General features: G+C 32.6%; 1 protein-coding gene across 3 annotated transcripts in view; it reads right to left on the bottom strand.

Moving 5' to 3' along the window:
* The window catches only part of MBNL1 (muscleblind like splicing regulator 1), a 266,635-nt gene extending 266,579 nt beyond the window's left edge, over nucleotides 1-56 (bottom strand). The window contains exon 1 of one of the 3 annotated variants that reach the window (XM_030928573.1): nucleotides 12-56. The gene's annotated coding sequence lies outside the window, so the exon portion shown is untranslated. The remainder of the gene's footprint in view (nucleotides 1-11) is intronic. The other 2 variants (XM_030928607.1, XM_030928657.1) reach the window with 2 other exon arrangements.
* Nucleotides 57-6,000: the final 5,944 nt, after the last annotated feature.

Consider the following 6,000-nt stretch of genomic DNA (forward strand, 5'->3'; position numbering starts at 1 on the left):
GAAAGCCATACCAGTCTTAGTGGTGTCTGAAGTATCCTCTGGTGATCTCTATTACCACATTGACCACACCTCCAGATCCAGCTGTGTACACGTAACAAAGGTTATCAGTAAATAATGTATTCATCTACTGGATTCCAATGAAAGCCCCGATTACTTTTCTCCTATGTTTGGACTAAATGTATTGGCTTTCTTTAGATATAACCAAGGAATATGAAATGCATTTAGGCAAAAGATCAAAAAGTACACAGAGACCCGGTTAGTAAGAAGGAACATTATAATTTGCCTTCACATGATAACACTGTAACTGTTTAAGTACTCCTCAAAAATAACTTTTCATGGTATGTTTTTACTGATCCACTAAGAACTCTTACAGTATTAAATATTTTAAACTATCAAAATTCTGGAGCATGCATCCTTTCCTATGTAACCCTCTATTTGATAAGATAAAAGAATTTTTCCTTTCATTGTGCCTTACACAAATGATTTATCTTATCAAAACTAATAGTGCTCTAAAAACAAGATTGCTTTTAACTAAGCAAGATCGTTTTTAGATGCATGCTTTGTGCCTACACGTGTTCTACATAATCAATACTTATAATCATCATACTTTATATAATCATTTAATTTCCAAAGTTTTGGTTGACATATAGCCGTATACCTGAAAAATGTTAATAAAACTTTTTTTTAGCATATTCTCTTTCATCCTCAAAAACAAGGTACCTTGTGTAATGTTATTATGCTTTGATTTAGAAACCATATTAATTAACCTTTTAGAACACAGAAATGTAGGATTTTGGGCTGAAATGGACATAAGAATTGTTTAGTTCAACTGTCTTTAAAGATTTTGCAGGAGAGGGTCACTAGATGAAAAAGTTGCTTGGATTCACATAGCAGCTGCGAATCAAGAATTAATAGAGGAATTTGAATATGAAAAAAGTAGTTAAAATTTAAAATCTGAAATATTCTTTCAATGACTATATAAACCTCTATCCATCTATCATATGTATTTTGTGTAATGTTAGGAAACGGTATTTCCTTTCTTAGAAAATATTTTTAGTACCATAGGAATATAAAGATACAAAAGTCTTTTCTATTTCTGTTTACTCAACAAATATTTATAGAAAATTATTTCCTTCCTAACAATAACAAAATATCAATGAACATTTTCATAAAAACAATATACAATATAAACTTGTAAAACTATTCATGAGTCACTTAGTGAATGATAGTGAATTTTTGATATTTTAATTAATTCTTCTGTGGCCAAAGCCACAGCTGTACAAATTCTGTAATTATGAGATTGAATATGCATTGTAATTGTGTCTTTTCTCATTAGTTCTATTTTTCAAGCAATGGCAATTTAAATAGATATTTGCATTGCAACACTTTTCCCAGGAGAGATTATAAACAAATAAAGCAGGGATGGCTACCTGATGAAATATTATGCAAGCATTAACAACTATTATTAAATTATTTTCTAATGACAAAAGAAAAATAATATGATATTTTTCAAATGAAATAACCCATTTAGAATCCAATTATGATCACACACACATACACACACTCACACACACATACACACCCTCACACACACACACAGTGAAAGGAAGCTGGTGAAAGGAAGCCTGTAAAAAAATAAAAAAAAAATGAGAATACTAAAAATGTAGAAGTTTTTCTGAGTTGCAGAATTTTGGAGGACTTTAAAAAAATTGTGCATTTTTAGTATTTTCTACGATGAGCATATTTATTTTTATACACAGGAAAGACTAAAACTAATTTCAAAGAAATATAAATAAAAATATGAAAGTATGAAATATGATGATGCATGTGCAATTTTAGGCTACTTAAACATTGCATTCAGTAGCATCTTTTCTTTAGAGAAAGTTAGGATCTGGGCTAGTATGTCTTTTATAAGACAGTATGAGACAAAGGCATTTTTGCTCAGTAAAAGATTAGAAGCATTAGAAGCATTGCAAAGCGGAAGAGACCAATGGAACAGGAAACAAAAGTAAAAGAGTTCAGATAAGGGACTGCTGAGAAAAACAAAAGTAAGTTGCTAACAAGTAGTAAGAGCATTTTCTGAGTGTTTTGGCTTGTCGTATTAACTTAGACAAAGGTAGAAGGAAATAATATTTCTATAACATCTGTAATATGGCAGGAGTTATGCTTGAACATTTTATTTATATCATTTAAATTTAAGTTGGGTCATATAGGTCTGTTTATTCTCATATTACTTAGATATAATTTACCTCACCCTGGTATGTTACTGGGAAAAGCAGAATGACAAGAAGTAATGAAACCATGATTTAAATTTAGCTTAGTTGGCAGCTAAAACTTATGCTCTCTGCATTTTACTCTCCTTTCTCCGGAGTATTTTGATAAAATAATTAAAAGTACTGTTTGTCTTCCAGGATGATAATGGTTCTATTATTTGACTATCTGAAAATAATTTGTTAGTTTTTTTTCAGATTGAAAAATAGACTTAGGGAGGGGTTTCATGTAGAGACAGTCCTCTCATGTTCTCAATTTTGCGGCTGAGCAAAAGCCAGTGATATAACAAAAACCAAATGGTCATTGGAGAAAGGCCTCTGTTCAGCTCCCAGATCTCACATTTACTAGATATGTGACATCAGGCAAGCTTCTAAATGTTTCTGAGTTTTAGATTCCTTATCTGTAAAATGTACTAACAATACCATCTTATAGAATAATTGTGAGGATAATTGAGAAAAACATTCAAAGGATGCCTAGAAGAAATTACAGCATATCATAGACCTCCAATAAATGTTGGTTTTCTTTCCCTTAAGTGCCAGCCCTTGGATACTTTTTACAACAAGCTATTACTACTTGTTGTCCACGACTTTTATCAGTTTCTCCTGAGCTTCCTGCAGTAAGTGGCAGCCTACCTCTTAAATTCCTAGGTGTCTGTAATTATTTCTGAAAAGTCCCTCTCTTTGAGATTTTTTATTGTGGCTTTCTCATTAAATTTTCTAATTTTCTTCATGAGCCTCAGTTTTCCACTATGAAAATATAGAGACCAAATTCAATAAATCATAATCAAGTTTGTACTTGGAGTATATAAAAATTTAGAGAAGGACCCTAAAAACTCTGGAAATTCAACAAGCAGACAGGATGAATCAGGCTCATATCCTTTAATTTTGTTTAACACTGCATTTATTATAATTGTTGTTAGTATTATTTTATTTTCAACTTGAATACTTTAGGCAGAGCATACTTCTCTGGTCAAAGCTTCACTACATTCTCTACATTCTACTGTGACAGCTTCTCATATTTACATTCATTACCTGCTTTTGATTTAGTTTAAACTCCTCTTTGAACGGTCTCATCAGGAATACCAGCATCACTTAGAGAAACACCAGCATTACTTAGAGAAACACCAGCATCATTTAGAAAAACACCAGCATCATTTAGAAAAACACCAGTATCACTTAGAGAAACACCAGCATCACTTAGAGACATATTAGAAATTCTAGGACCTAACCCCATACCTAGTGAATCAGAAACTTTGTACATAGGGCCCAACAGTCTATATTTTATCATCCAGGAATACTAGCTAATTTTTGAGAAGCTCTATTATATATAATTACAGTTACATCAATGCCAGCAAGCACTCTCCTTTCTTGACAATAACCCAACCCCCAAACCTCCACAAGTCCAGCATTTGTTTACTGCACCATGTGACATCATTGCTTTCTTCCGAGCATTTTCAGCAACCCTGTAATGTCTCTGATTAGCCTGTGTATGGAGGGTTCATTTTTGCAATAATCTCATAAAATCACATACAAAGCATGTCTTTATGCCTTTCTAGTCGTCTTCTTAATCCATTTGCTGTTTACAATACCCATAAGACTTATAGGGAGGTAAGAAGAGTACTTACCTTGAGTGTTCTTTTTAAATATTAACACTTTAGTCTTTCCTTCTTTATTGTCAGGAAGCTGTGACTCATTTTACAGATTAAAAAATAAAAACAAAAACTCAACCAAGACAATCAAAACCAACCAACCAAAACAGAAAACCTCAAAACCAAGTTCTTAAGGTAACAGAGATTTAAACAGTGCATAAAGCAAATATGCTTGTAAAACAATAGGAAATAAAACAGAGCAAAATTTTCTTTAGATTCACATTTATAAATGTTGCTTTGGTTCACTTGATATTCTCTTCCACAGTTTTTTTTCTTTTTTTTTTTTTCCAAGTCAAGGAAGCTGTTAACATTACTGATTGAAAGTCCTGTTTGCTTCTTCAAGACATGGGAAACTGTGGGCCAGGCAGTCAGAATCTAAATTGTGTTACCTTGTCCAAAGCTTGATGGTGCCCTCACTGATGCTAGCACTAGCTAAAATGTGTTTGTTGACTGCGTACTCAACCTACTCAATGTGAGGAGCCGTTTCAACGATTTTTCTCATTTATCTAAGGGTAGACATTTTTCCTAAAGTCAACCAGACCATATGCCTTCTGTGTTTCAATTATTTATGTGAAAGCAAGGGAAAAGTTAGGAACATTTTGCAAATAGATTTTTTAATATAAGGAAGAAAAGTTTAATACAAAAAGAAGTGAATGTAATGCAATTACTATGATAGATAAACAGAATTTCTTCGCAAAAGAATATTTGTTCTTCATCTCCTAATCAGCTTGCAGCAAAGCCAATTTTTTTTTCCACCAAGAGATAACAAACAATATCTAGGAATATTGTTTACATTACCTGTGGCACATATGTTTCTTTTTTTCAAACCTCAGGAATAGTGTCCATAATATGCTTGGCATGAGAAAAAAAATATTTTTGTATCACTGCTGCTTTACATAGTTAGGTTCATGCATTCAATGTTCTTCTGAAAAATTATCAAAGTAGAGGATAAAGCACTAAAAGTTATTTTTGGGGCTTGTCAAATACAATTTATGGGAGGGCATTGGTTTGAAATGAGCTCCTGTACTAGGCCCACGAGACCAAACCAAAATGGAATTACTCACGTTAAAGCTCCATATTACCAAGCTGAAACCCAGTTGTTTATCTAACCTTATGAGCAATCAGGAGAGAGAGAGAGAAAATATTCAAACCTCCAGACAGGCCAGTTTTAGTGGGCATGAGAAGGAAGTCCCCTTCACTTTAACTTTGAAGCAACCAATCCATTTTTTTTTTGTTCTGTTTCTGCTTTCCTTAGCCCCTTTCTGTTTATCAAGGCAAATTTCTCTGCTTGGCTCATCAAAACATCCATTCTATTTTATAAAACAACATGTTGCCTGATGCTAGAATCACAAGTAAAAGTAATTAAGATCTTAATTAAATTTGTGCTAATTTTGTCTTGTGTCTTGTGACAGGTATATTTTCTTATTATTTTTATCATCAGCACTCAGCATAGTTATAGGATACATGTTGAAATCATAAATGATTACTAATACACATTAGTTTGATTTGTAATTTGTGTAGTTTGTTTGAAAGAAAGTCTCAAAATGGATGAAGGATCTGAAGTAGACTGTTATTCATCTTCAGAGATTAAATAGTAAGAGTTTAAAAACTGAAGAGCAACACAAAATAACCCTATTAGGAATGACATCTGAGTCACAAACCCAGCAATAGAAACCCTTGAGTTTTAAAGCATGTGCTGTAATCGTTGAGTTTCAGTGATCTTTTTACTATCGTCCAACTTCACATGCCACATTCATTAGCAATATGCCGAGATGTGAAATGATCAGCCCATCATAGAGAGTGCACAGAAATAATTTCTTTTCTACGTTCTTCTAGCATTTTGTCTCCCTTTAATGGAAGTACTGGTTGCACTTTTGCCTTACATCAACATTAGAAGGCAGTTTAGTAAACCTGTTAGATGCTGATTAAATACAAAAAAAAAAAAATTGTTTCATTGGTTTCTGTTTCATACATGTAATTTATTTAAATAAGCCTTTTCCAAGGGTGGACATATTTTATTTTTGTAACTTTTTGTTAAATCCCCAATTTTTTTTCTTGTTGGTGGAGGTGAGATTTTCTTT

Source organism: Rhinopithecus roxellana, chromosome 1 (genome assembly GCF_007565055.1).
Source record: "Rhinopithecus roxellana isolate Shanxi Qingling chromosome 1, ASM756505v1, whole genome shotgun sequence".
Lineage (NCBI taxonomy): Eukaryota > Metazoa > Chordata > Mammalia > Primates > Cercopithecidae > Rhinopithecus > Rhinopithecus roxellana.